The 14,479-nt window shown below is 37.4% G+C and overlaps 1 long non-coding RNA gene across 1 annotated transcript; it reads right to left on the bottom strand.

Annotated features, from left to right (window-relative positions):
- Positions 1-1,988: 1,988 nt before the first annotated feature.
- Positions 1,989-6,547, bottom strand: LOC307127953. Its single transcript, XR_013816700.1, has 3 exons — positions 4,765-6,547; positions 4,352-4,408; positions 1,989-2,779 (listed from the first exon to the last, which is right to left on the bottom strand). It is a non-coding gene; the product is annotated as an uncharacterized lncRNA (long non-coding RNA).
- Positions 6,548-14,479: the final 7,932 nt, after the last annotated feature.

A 14,479-nucleotide genomic window follows, 5' to 3' on the forward strand; every position in this document is an offset into this window, starting at 1 on the left:
CCTTTTTATCATGGTAGTGAGGAGCCTGGTTTTACCTAGCTTACAATCACTACATTCTGCCTTAAGAACAAATGGTGCAACCAAATGAAGTACATAGTTACAAACTAGCTAGTAGTTACTATAAGCTTCTAATGTGAACGTTACTTGCTTCACAACACAACAATTATTTTCAATGCTAAAGACTGTGCAGAAGTGCATACTAAATAAGGGAATCTGGATTGTGTACAATACAAAATGGATTGTATTGTCATTCGGCCATTGAATAGCAGCAAATACATTGCATTCACCAAATGTTTAATAAAACGTCCCTAAGTCTATGGAAAAACAAACCTGAAATTGTATTATGCATGTCATGCACAATTCAAAAGCTAAGAAGGATTAGAATTATTTTAAAAAAATGTTCGGAGGCAGTAAATATGATGTAAAACTTTATTATTTTTTAAACAGTGTTTACAAAGTGCTTTACAGTAGACATATTTAGGTGATGTGCATAGATGATCTCTCTGCATGATGAAAAGAGATTAAAAAAAATAATAATTCAGTTGCTGACATCCTTTCGTCCAATCTGTTGTCACATTTTAAAAACTCCAAATACAATTAGTAAAACATCCGTCTGTTGTGTAATTTCGGGAGGAGTACGCCCATCTAATCTTCCAATTAATACCAAGGTATAAAACTAGCAGCTTACCTCTTCCCATTTTTAGTTCCTGCAGAATCCCTCCTCCTCCCCTCCCCTGCTCCTCCTTTTTTACAATTTTGCCTGCTATAGGGGGGCAATCGGAGCCCTCTATAGCAGACAGCAAGCCATATCTGTTTACCACTTTCACTAACATTATATGGGCACACAAACTCGCGAAATATAGTATAAAACCTCTACTTATGCAACAGCATCAGCTCAAAACAGCCTTTTTAGGTAACAGATCACTGACATATTGAGAAATAGCTGATTCAATCTCAGTCTGAGGCATGGTCAGGTGTTGAAGTTCTTTCCATTACACAATAAAAAAAAAGGGGGACTTTTTTAATTGTTTTTGTTCAGCCTAACAACTCAGAGGATCAGAGAAAAAAATAATGTCTGGGTGAGGGAGAGGAATAGTTGTAGGAGGAAGAGGAGTTGGATCAGGACATGGGAGAAGAAGAGGGGAGAGGAGAGGAGGAAGAATGTGTGCTGGACTGTGAATCTCTATGTTTCCCCCCCTTACACGTGGAACCTATGAAAGCTTATTTCTGCCATGGAATAAAAATAATACTTATGACTTAAGTCATAATTCTGACTTTTTTTGACCTAGTTTATATCACAATTCTGTGAGGGGAAAAAGTCACAATTACCTTTTATACTTTTCTCTGTGGCAGAAACAGCTTCCATAGTAACCAATGGCTAGGTATGTTGGATTTGTTGTTGATAAATGGCAGCAATGTTTTATTGGAAGTGTTTCATCACCATTATGGTGATCAGTGTTTCTTTTAGTTTGGCAGTTTGACTCTTGGCTTTTCATGTCAGTTTGTGGTTTTTATGAAAGTGTTTGCGAAAGCACATAATTTGTTACAAAGGAAACCTAAACTAAAACTAAACTAACTAAAGAGGCCACCCTTCATGGACACTACATTTACATTTACATTTACATTTATGCATTTGGCAGACGCTTTTATCCAAAGCGACTTACATTGCATTCAAGGCACACATTTTACATTTTGTCAGTTCTTGCTTTCCCTGGGAATCGAACCCATGACCTTGGCGTTGCTAGCGCCATGCTCTACTGTTTGAGCTACAGGAAAGCCTGTAGTACTAAACACTACTCACCCACCCGCTGCAAGCAATTTCAACCAAGGGACCATTTGACCAGTGGCTGCCTTGAGCAATTCCGTTACTTTTATATTCTACTGTACACTAAACGTACTCTATAAATAATGTAACGACTTGTTCACCTTTAGATAGTATGTTGCCAAGAATGCACTCATTCAACACTCAACCAAAAATGAAGAATGGCTTACAGTAAAAGGAAACTTTATTAGCTGCAGGTAGAACTGAAACATGACAAGAAATGCAGTTTTCATAATGCCATCAACTGTTTTGACAGTCATTGTGCAATGATTGACTATATGTTCATGTTGGATATTGTTTTGACACAATTATTCCATTTTGAGTCGGGTTTGCTGTGTTTTGATAGAGTTAGTACATATAGCAAAAATGTGAGTTTGTATTTATTTAACAAAATGTGGTTTGGGCCAGAAAATGACTATTTGGCCAATTGTGTGATGTAGGTGTGTTGCTGTGATAAGAGTTTAGAAAAAGTACTTTAAGTATTGGTTAATGCTTGTTATTAATTATTCAATAATTAACTGAACTGATAAAAAAAACTGTAATAAACCTAACCCATAATCATCATATCTGTTTTTCTGCATTTTGCTTCTCTATGTGAATTCTTTTCCTTTCTTCTTTCTCTTTACATCTGTTATCATCGTCGATTTTCTTCTTCTCTTCTTCTTTCATTCTCTGCATGTTTCTCTCATGTTCTATTCTTGCCAATTGTTCCTGGAGTGCTCGTCTTTCTCCTTCGCTTCTGTTGCGCTCCACCGCTGCTCTACTCTCCTCTCTCACTCTCTCTAATTCACTTTCTAGTCTTAGTTTGTTAAGCTCATCCGCCATTCTCCTTTTTTCCATTTCAGCTATGGTCTTTTGCTGCTCAGCTGCTTCAGCTCTTGCACGTTGTCTATCTTCACCTGAGAGATAGCGTTTCCCATTATCATTTCCCATTTTCAAAGTTTTGAAGAAGGAAATCTGTTATGGTAGGAAAGAGAGAAAGAGAGTCTATTTAATAATTAGAAATCTACAAAGTACATTCATCACAAATGTCCTGTTAATATGCTATAAGGGGTGTAAATATTTACTATGATGACAATTTAGTAACGATTATGAAATTTGGTCAAGATTCGCAGAAACTTGGTCATGGAAACTATGCTAAGTGCATATATTTTCTTACTTGAAAAAATCCCCTGAAATGAAAATTGCATTTGTTTTTTGAAGAAATGTTAAATGCATTTAAAACGTGTAGTCTTTATCTTGCACTCACAGGCATTCAATTCAATTCAACATTTTATTGTTGTCAATAGAATTTTTATATGTCAACAAAAGAAACAAAACTGCATTTAAGATATTTAATAAGTGCACATTTTCTATGTTCTATATCTGTCAGGAAAGTGAGCATATAATCTGAGATTGCCTCTGCATCACATGGAGTATTAAAGTAATTACACTGAACAAAATTATAAAATCACAAATGACCACCATTTGTGACCACCATTAGCCTCACATCTCTTGTTGGTCCTCTCCAATAGAAGTTCAGCTCATGAAAAATGGGGGCAAAATCAAAAGTGTTACATTTATAATTTTGTTCAGTGTATAATAGTTTTTTTTTATTTATCACTGCTTGAGTTTTCATTGTCAGGCTAATGCAGTGGAGAAAATGGTAATTTAAAATAGCATGTTGGGCTTCTTTGTACTGTAAGATCGTATAATAATTAGGCAACTTTTTAAAAACATTTTTAATTACAAACTAGAAACTAGCAAGTTTGACCTACACTCATTTCTACATGAAAAAGTTCAGGCAATTCATGAAACAAAGTAAATTCTACATTAGTACTCAATTCAAGCTTGCAGAAATTAAAGCGTAAATATCAACGTTATAAAATGTATTCTGATACTGGTGTTTCCATCGTGCACTGTGGCTTTAATAATCAATAAGGTGGATTCTTTTTGCTGTTTCCCAGCTGTATTTAAACTGTTTTATCATTGCTTTTGTTGTTAGGTTTAGTAACTTGTCATTTTGTGACATTTGGAGTTAATTTCTACTCAAAATGACACATTCATAGTCAAAATCAATCTATCGAATGTTACCGTCATTGTGTATTGTGTGCAAGGTATTGAGGTCTCAGTGTTCAAGTGGTGCAAAACTTCTGTAATGTAGATATGGTGTCTACACAATATTGTATTATTTACGTAAATGTTTCAGCGTACACTTTAAAATTGTGGTTTAATTACACTGTTATACTGTTTGAGTAAAAAGTATTGCAAAGGAAACTTCAACTAAGTAGAAATTACTCAACCTTTTACTGAATTAGAGTTATTTATTTTCTTTGTTAATTTGACTTAATTTAGTTAAGAAGTTTACCTTACTTAATTCCATATGTGATCCGTGCAAAAACTTGAGAAAAATCAAGTACATTTAACTTATTGTTTTTTTTTTTCAGTGTAGAATTGTTTAAAAGATCTGTTCATTTATATCTGTAATCATACAAAAATCAAAGCACTAAAAGCTAAGCTTTTATCATAACGTAGAAAATTAAAGCGTACCGTTTACTGATGAACGTTTCTTTGCTCAGGTTTTCCTCAGTTTCCGTCTTCTGTATCCTGGAGGAGAAATTGATGCATGTGTTATGCAAAATAAACTGGTATGCTAAATATTATTTCGTTATAAATAGAGGTAGGAGCCATGCCTCATACACACACACACAGGTTTACCTTTCATGTATTTTCATGACATGTAATATATTTTCATATTTCAACTACTGACCTGTAATGCATTATGATTTGTTGTTGTAGAATAGATGACTTCCTGATTATAATTATTACACTTACCACATTCTGTGGAAGTTGCTATATATATATTTTTTTTTTTTTTTTTTTTTTTTTTAAATATCTACATCTATTAATTAGAGCATAAGTTCTAAATGTTTTTGTTGTTGCACAAACTGTAAACAACATACCTATTTCTTGTAGATTCTTCAGTAGTGTTTGTGTCTTAGACCGTCCAATTCTCAAGTACAGCTGCTGTGTGTGAATTAGACTAGAGCATGACACTTTTGTAGATGGCTGAGGTGGGTGTGGCAATGCTGTGATTTGACAGATCTGTCACAGATCAGCCAATGAGACTGCAGTGTAGTGAAGAACATGACGGGTGTGTTATTTTAACATTTCTATTAAAATAAACAAGACAATCGTTTAACCAGTTAACTACCAATTTTAGTATTTCCTAAAAATTGCCTCAAACTTTCAATTAAACACAGATTCACAATAATAGGTGTAGCCTACTCAAGTCAAGTCCCCCTTTTTACATAGCGCTTTATACAATGCAGATTGTTTCAAAGCAGCTTTACAGGAATAAACTGAAAAATAATGACCAATAATGCAAAAAGAGTTCGATTCTAAAAAAGGCAATAGTGTCATTAAAGTGTCAGTTAAAATCAACTTTTTCAGACCTTACATAACTTACAAAGTCATTGTTAAAAAACAAGCTAAAAAACTCAAGTGGTATAGCCTGACAAGCCACTGAAGCCAGACCCACATCAAGATGTTGGGTCTGGGAACTCACCATTGTCAGGGCTCAATCCGAGGGGCGAGATAAACGGTTGTCTTTCAAATTCCCTCTGCACGCAATAGGATAGCGCTACAACCAACCAGAGCAATGAAGAAAGTGAAGCGGAGCTAGTTGATAGATTAAACTTTTGCCGTATCCGGTCGGCAAACCTCCGAACACATCTTCCTTTCTTAAGAGTGACTTCAGTGCTGTTCTTTGTTCTTTTCTCAAAGAAAAGCTTATCTCCAAGTCTTCCAGAGTCGCGGCCAAAGCTGATTCGAAAGACCGCTGTTCCCCAGCTTCTTTGTTTTCAATTAGCACACGGAACCGCCGCAACTCTTCCATCATTATGTTAAGCCCGCCCACTGACTCTATACACGATGTGATTGGCCTGACTAGTTTGGTTTTTGAAGCTCGCAAGCCAACGGAGAGTTGCTAGACGACCCTGGCTGCAAATTACATTTGCTGCCGCTAGGGTGTCTAGGTTTCTAGGCTACAAGTGGTACTCACTGCAGAGTCAAATGACATTCAGCTCCTCCTCTCTGGAGCTCCAATGGGGTGGAGGGATAGAGTTGTGGGTAGGGTTAGGGTGTGGTTGGATATTCTAGCTCCACCCATTAGGCACAAATTACATTCGCCCGGGTTGACTGTACGCTCCACCCATTTGCTCTCCAAGAACTTGCTAGCTAGAGTCATGGGAATCGTTCTGCCTCCACCTAAGCTCCGCCCACAAAAACGTCACAATGTTTACTAACTGAAAAGAGTCTAATCAGCTGAAGTCAGTTCAGAGTTGATTCAGTTTGGTTGAAGAAAAGTTCATGGGATGAGGTCAGTTCAGCAATAATCCGCAGAATAGAAAGCAGAACACAAAACTCAGTTCAGTTCTCAAATATTGCCAAATATTGTTCCTCCAAGCCAAATGCTACAGTGGAAAGAAAGAACCCAAACTCCATCAGGTGACAGAAAGGGAAAAAGAAAAAACCAAGCTCAGGTCATGTATTTTTCCCAAAATATATTGAACAGTGGATAGTTTTTTAGAAGATATATGTAGGTTTCTCTGATCTTAATATTAAAAGTTAGTATTAGTTACACATCATTTGAAACCACTTTCCTGTGCTACAATTTTCCACGTAATTCATGTTGGCTAGAGATCATTCTCCAGCCACTGCACTGAGCCGATCCAGTCAGAATACTTTTAACCAACAATTCACCAACATTTATCATGGATTTACTGTGGTAACACTAACTGTAACCGTGGTATTTTGTCAGAAATGTAGTTAATGTATCATTTTATTTCGTGGCATGTATTAAATGAGTAATAAAGGCCAAATTACAGACTATATTTTTGTCCTAAACTTGCAGTTTTGTGCATTTGTATTTATATTAAAGCCATTCTTGATATAGAAACAATATTTTTACTTGTTACCATGTAGTGAGGTTTGAGGTTTTACCTGTGGTGATCTAAATTGAGTGCTCGTTAATTTAAATAAGAATACAATTCTAACTCAGTAATATTTAAATTTCACCCTTTAAAAACGAGTTAAGTTTTACAGCTTTACAGATATCGTTTGTGTATTAAATTTCAAGCTACTCTACTGTCAGCTCACAACATTCACAAGTGATCCACAAGATTGAACCTAGCCCCCTTTTTTAAAAAGTTTGGATACCCCTGCACTACAGGGTCATGGTTCAAAGACCCACTAGAGGGCGCCAGTTACACTCAAATGGACCTCGGAAAAGTCCATTGATTTTTACATATTAAATGCACGCAATTCATCAATCCTAAAACATTTAACCCTTATACTTAACAAAAAATACATTTTCAGTCTGCTAGTTAAATGGCTGAGAACAAAAAAAAACATTAATCAACAAATACAATTTCACAAATTCAGGACACATTATTATTAGTGGTAGTAGTAGCAACAGTGCCATATACATTAATGCATTTTATATTAAGTAATCAATATATATGGACAATAAAAAACAAGTCTCAAATGCCATAGTGTCCTGAAAGCCACCAGTCAGGAAAGTTGGGTTCAAAGAAAAAGAAAAAATAGGCTAAACATTTGTTTGATTTATAGTATTATATACTTTGATTACACGGATTGGTATTGAGAAGTATGAACATTAAGGTAAGATGCACAGTTTTGCTAGAGATTTAGTTTCTCATTTTGTTGATAACTCATGCACTGACAAAAAAAAATGGTGTAGAAACTATTTTCACTCAGAAATTGCTAGAAAATTTCACAAACAATTACAATGAAATGGCAAGTAACATTGAATTAAAGATGACATTTTGAATTAAAAAAATGAAAATAGTATTTTAGTAAGATCGTGTGTGTGTGTGTGTGTGTGTGTGTGTGTGAGAGAGAGAGAGAGAGAGAGAGAGAGAGAGAGAGAGAGAGAGAGAGAGAGAGAGAGAGAGAGAGAGAGAGAGAGAGAGAGAGAGAGAGCATACAGTATGTTTACAGGGTGGGTCTCCATGCTGTCAGTAGCAGATTTACAAATATAAATATTACATATATCTCTGACAGGAAGATAGCCAAGAGTGTGTGTCTTATAGATTATAGCGAGGATACACCCTCGTGATTCATTGCCTCTCTCCCTCTCTCTCTGTCTCTCACACACACACACACACACACAAGGCTGCATTATAGCCCATCTTGCTTCCATTAGGGCAATGTGTGATGCGCCTGAGCTAGAACATGCTGTCCTCTCTCTGTTACTGAGCTTTCTGATTACTCTATGGATCATTCTATAGATGGATGGATGGATGGATGGATGGATGGGTGGGTGGGTGGGTGGGTGGGTGGGTGGGTAGGTAGGTAGATAGATAGATAGATAGATAGATAGATAGATAGATAGATAGATAGATAGATAGATAGATAGATAGATAGATAGATAGATAGATAGATAGATAGATAGATAGATAGATAGATAGATAGATAGATAGATAGATAGATAGATAGATAGATAGATAGATAGATAGATAGATAGATAGATAGATAGATAGATAGATAGATAGATAGATAGATAGATATTAAACAGGCACAGAGGGTGTGGGACAGTGAGTCCTGTCATATCTGCTGTGGTGTAGTTTTCATTGCACCCATCAGCAATTTCATGTGTATCCCGTGCATGTGAATGAGTCAGCGCAGGTTAATTGTACAGTTATGCAGATCTGGCACATATTCTAGGAAATGCAGGACGTTCACAGAGAACATTGTCATTGTCGCAACGGCATGTGGGTCGAGGGGATTCTTGGAAATGGTTTAGCTTTCCTGAGAAAATAAAACAAGTCTCGTTCATAATGACAAAATGTTTGAATCGGATGACAGAACATCAAAGCGCCAAGCATATCATGAAAGATCTCATAAAAGACAACATGATGTGTTGTATGATGGCGAGCCCAGACTGGAACCACATTTATTATTACAGTGAATGTTCTAAAGAAGTCTGGAAATAACAACAGAACCAGAGAATGTCTCAAGCTTTAGGTATGTACATGTTTGAGTAAATCTATACTTCTAGGAACAGCCAACAAAACAAAGTAGTTGCTAAAAAAAAAAACTCCCCCTTTAAACAAGTCTGATCAAGTGTGTGTGGCTGTATGTGTGTGTGTAGGTTTTTGCTTGAACACAATTCTCTGAAGATTGTGCAGAATTGTGCTCAGTGTCCCTGATGGATGTACAAACCTGGTTGGATTCTCACACTGTTAGACACATTGTAAAGAGCTCATAGTAGACTGTTGGCCTTCTGGGCAAATACTTCGCAAATCGCAGTCTGTCGTTCTGGCATTCTATCTATCCATCCATCCGTCTCTCTGTCGTTCTGTCCATCCATCCATCCATCTATCAATCCATCCGTCTCTCTGTCTGTCTGTCATTCTGCCCATCCATCCATCTATCAATCCATCCGTCTCTCTGTTGTTCTGTCCATCCATCCATCTATCAATCCATCCGTCTCTCTGTCTGTCTGTCAATCTGCCCATCTATCCATCTATCAATCCATCCATCTCTCTGTCTGTCGTTCTGTCCATCCATCCTTCCGTCCGTCCGTCTCTCTCTCGTTCTGTCTGTCTATCTTTTGGTTGAGTTTGTCTTTTATTTAGTAATTCATGCTCTTAGTTATGTTTCCTTTTTTTTCATGTGCTTCCCTTGTTCCTCATGTATCTTGCAACCATGTGATCATGTTTTTTGCCTTCCCTGTATGTCATGTTCTGATTGGTGGTTTTGGTCATTGTGTCCTATGTTCTTATTGGATCCTTGTATTATGTGTCACATTTTGATTGATTCATTGTGTGTGTGTGTGTGTGTGTGTGTGTGTGTGTGTGTGTGTGTGTGTGTGTGTGTGTGTGTGTGTGTGTGTGTGTGTGTGTGTGTGTGTGTGTGTGTGTGTGTGTGTGTGTGTGTGTGTGTGTGTGTGTGTGTGTGTGTGTGTGTGTGTGTGTGTGTGTGTGTGTGTGTAGCCCTCATGTTTCATTGGTCTCTTGTTGTTTGTGTTATCCGCTGTTCGGTGAGTTTATGTCAAGTCCAGTCCAGCCAAGTCATGCTTTGTCAAGTGTTTTGTTTATTTTGTTTCTGTTCATGTTGGGATTTTCAATAAACTGCACATGGGTTCTGCAAACAATCCAACAGTGGATGTTTGTTAGTTCTATATGTCTGTCTGCCTATTTATGTCCATCCGTCCTTCTGCCTCTATTGTTTTAGAGCTTTTCAAGGATATATCTCATGGATGTGTGTGTATGTACTAGCGAGAATACTATGTGCTGCATAGTGAAAAATCCCCAAAAAACGTTGGGTCCAAAAAAACTGTCACATTTCAAGCAGTAGTAGAGTTCCTACATTAGGGCCTTACATGTTTAATTTAATGACTGTCATACAGGTATGACACACAGGCAAATCGGCACAAGGAACATGTGAAAATCAGTAATGCAGTAACTTTTCAACCCAGTTTGCTTTGGATCTCTCACTCTTTCTCCCTTTGATTATTTACTTAATAAATGTGTCTTTGAAAGGAAAATAAAACTTAAAAAAAAAAATTTGAAATGATATATTGAGACTTGATAAGCTCCCAGGTATACAGTGCATCTGGAAAGTATTCACAGCGCTTCACTTTTTCACATTTTATGTCACAGCCTTATTCCAAAATGGAATAAATATTTTTTCCTCAATTCTACAAACAATACTCCATAATGACAATGTGAATAAGTGTGTTAGAAATCTTTGCAAATGTATTTAAAAAAGACAATCACATGTACATAAGTATTCACAGCCTTTGCTTGATACTTTGTTGAAGCACCTTTGGCTCCAATTGCAGCCTCACGTCTTTTTGAGTATGATGCTACAAGCTTGGCACACAGATTTTTGGGCAGTTTCTCCCATTCTTCTTTGCAGGACCTCTCAAGCTCCATCAGGTTGGATAGGGAGCGTCGATGCACAGACATTTTCTGATCTCTCCAGAGATGTTCAAGTCTGGGCTCTAGCTAGGCCACTCAAAGACATTCACAGAGGTGTCCCGTAGCCATTCCTTTGTTATCTTGGCTGTGTGCCGTTGCCCCAGACTGAGGTCCAGAGCACTCTGGAGCAAGTTTTCACCAAGGATGTCTCTGTACATTGCTGCGTTCATCTTTCCCTCAATCCTGACTAGTCTCCAGTTCCTGCCGTTGAAAAAACATCCCCACAGCATGATGCTGCCACCACCATGCTTCACTGTAGGGATGGTATTGACCAGGTGATGAGCGGTCCCTGGTTTCCTCCAGACATGACACTTGCCTTTCAGGCCAAAGAGTTCAATCTTTGTTTCATCAGACCAGAGAATTTTGTTTCTCGTGGTCTGAGAGTCCTTCAGGTGCCTTTTGGCAAACTCCAGGCAGCCTTTTACTAAGGAGTGGCTTCCGTCTGGTCACTCTAACATACAGGCCGGATTGGTGGAGTGCTGCAGAGATGGTTGTTCTTCTGGAAAGTTCTCCTTTCTCCACAGAGAAATGCTGGAGCTCTGTCAGAGTGACCATTGGGTTCTTGGTCACCTCCCTGACTGGCTCTTCTCCCCCGATCACTGAGTTTGGCCAGGCAGCCAGCTCTAGAAAGAGTCCTGGTGGTTGCAAACTTCTTCCATTTACGGAATTTTGAGTGTCATGGCAAAGGCTGTGAATACTGAATACATATCATGTTTAAAAAAAAAAAAAATGTCATACATTTGCAACAAACTTCTTTCACATTGTCATTATGGGGTATTGTTTGTAGAATTGAAAAATAATACATTTAATAAATTTTGGAATAAGGCTGTAACATAACAAAATGTGGAAAAAGTTAAGCGCTGTGAATACTTTCGGAATGCACTGTATGTGTCCTGGTATATGCATGTTGAAATGGTATTACATAATAATGTAAGCAAGCTGAAACAGAACACACACACACACACACACACACACACACACACACACACACACACACACACACACACACACACACACACACACACACACACACACACACACACACACACACACACACACACACACACACACACACACACACACACACACACACACACACACACACACACATTCATGGTATTTTAGTTATCTCTCTCACTACACAACAAAGAAACACATCACACATCTGCAGAACCCCACCTTATAGGAACAGACTAGTAAAGAACTAGTACAGACAAGTACAGAAGAAATACAATACCTGTGCAATACATCAATTGATACAATAATGTTGCATCAATTTTGCAATGTTGATCCCTTAAAAGGAACATTTCCCAATCACGTTTGACAGTTTTGCTGGGTTTACATAACTATGAGTAACAGAACAATGTGCTCTCACATTCAGGCACACACACCCTGGCCGAGCATTCAAACCTGTGCAGTCTTGTATGTCTTTTTTTTCTTCCATTAAATTCCATCTCATTAGCAATGTGTTTTGTCAGGCTTGGTATGATGGATCATGGGAAAATAGCACACTAACACAATAAAACTACATTACCCAAAGTTTCTGAGAGGAGACTTCTTGTTAAAGAGACAATAAGTAAGATAAGTAAAAAAACTAGAACTGTGTTATATTTTGTCGACTTATTACATTATCCCAAATGTTTCCAACAATGTTTAATCCAGAGAAATCAGCTGTTTTAACCAGGACACGGACCGTGTCTGTGTGTCACCTATCAATGACATCATACTCTCGGTTTCCATATAAATCCATGGAAACACCAAAGACGCTTTAATATATTAAGTGTTTTTAGATATAGCTGAGCAACTGTTTGGAGGCCTTTATCAACAGAAAACGAATCATTGTTATATCGTTATGTAACTTTATAACATAACTTTCAACATAGGCCTACTCAAATGTATTTTTAGTATGATTGTTCTGACCAAGTAAAACAGCTCTGCGTTACCCCACAATTTTAATTTGTCAAATAATGTGACCTGTATAATTCAGCACTTATTACAATTCAATAAAATACTGTGAATTTAAGTGATCAAACTTGAACAAAGTTCAAGTCCCAGGAAGGAGGAGGTGGGAACCGGCAAATGTTAAACATGATTTTAATCGTAAAATAAGTAGGCAACAGCTGTGTCCAAAAATCGCCCCTTATAGCCTTGAATTGGCCACTATTTGAGGGGGCAGTCTTTTGTAGTGGTGTCCGAAACCATAGTGGACGTTATCGAAGGCACTTCAATCCCACAATGCACAGCAATAACAAGTGTACAACCGTTGTACGCTCAATGGCTAGAGAATACCCATAATGCTCTGAGAGAGTCGCATGTTGAATGAATTCCCGCGTCTGACCAGAAGATGGCGCCTGCAGTTGAATCAATCATCCATGCATTTTTCCAAACCGCTGGTCCAATGTGGGTGTACAGCGTAATATCATATAGGTATAAATAGGAGTTCAAGATAAATCTTTTCATCATACTACTGAGCTGCCAGTTTGCTAAGTTTCAAATAATTATTAAACAACAAGCACAAATGATATGCAAAAGCAGAAGCCTTTCCGTTACACACTGTTGTTTTGTTTAGTGTAAATTGTGTGAATAGCTTGAACATGAACACTAAAATTGATTTGTTTTGGAATTTTATATCAAGCTTACCAGTTAGATGCAAATGTAAATAATTTTTTGTCAATGTTGTTGATTTAAATTTTTTTGTTTATAAAGTGCATTTATTGTGTAGTTGTGGGTATTGTCTAGTTATATGATTGTGGAAGTCTTCCAGTTACTAGTCTTAATTTACCATGACAACAAAACAATCTCTGTGATTTCGAGTATGTTGTAAAAGACTATATCTCTGAAAGTGTGTGTGTGTGTACACAAACAGTGTGAATGTAATCACAGAAAATATGAGTCACCACCACTGTACACACTTCGCTGTATGTGCATGTTGGTGCATGTGTGTGTGTAAGTGTACATTATCCATTCAAAGAGCCGATGGGGGAAAATTTACGATTGTAAACAGGCTGACATGCAACAGTGGTTTTATGAGGTAAAAATGTATGGGTTCAGGTTTGTGTACATGCTTCCAGATATTTACTTTCAGTAGTGCTCACAGCAGTGTCTCTAATCCAAGGCTTTTATGGATGTGCAAAGCACAATAACAGACATCACCAATTGATTCTGATCTCACCTCAAATGCCCTCCATACACTTGTTACTCAGATTGTCTACTTCCCTGCTGCAGCTCTGATGATGAACATCAACCGAATGTTACACTGTTAAGGCCTGTTCACACCAAGAACGATAACTACAAAGGTAACTAACGATATTAGCGCCCACAGCAAAGAACAATAATATTCGGTTCATTATAAGTGAGCACTGCAACTATTATGTTGTCTGCCACTTTAAATGCTCGAGCTCTTTAAAGCACAAAGGATTTTGATTGGCTGTCAATGTTTTTAATATTAATAAGCTGAAAAAAAATCGTTCTGAAAGTGATTCCAATGATATCGTTCCTCTGTGATGTTATCGTTGTAGTTATGGTGGGAAACTTCCTATCTTCAGAATTAGAATGATTATTAAAACTTTATAGTTATTGTTTTTGGTGCGAACAGGTCTTTAGTTTGAGCTTTAAAGTGTTAGGTAAATGCTAGACTATAAAATGATGGATGACACTCTCTTCCATT

This window comes from Gobio gobio (assembly GCF_949357685.1).
Source record: "Gobio gobio genome assembly, chromosome: 6".
Classification (NCBI taxonomy): Eukaryota; Metazoa; Chordata; class Actinopteri; order Cypriniformes; family Gobionidae; genus Gobio; species Gobio gobio.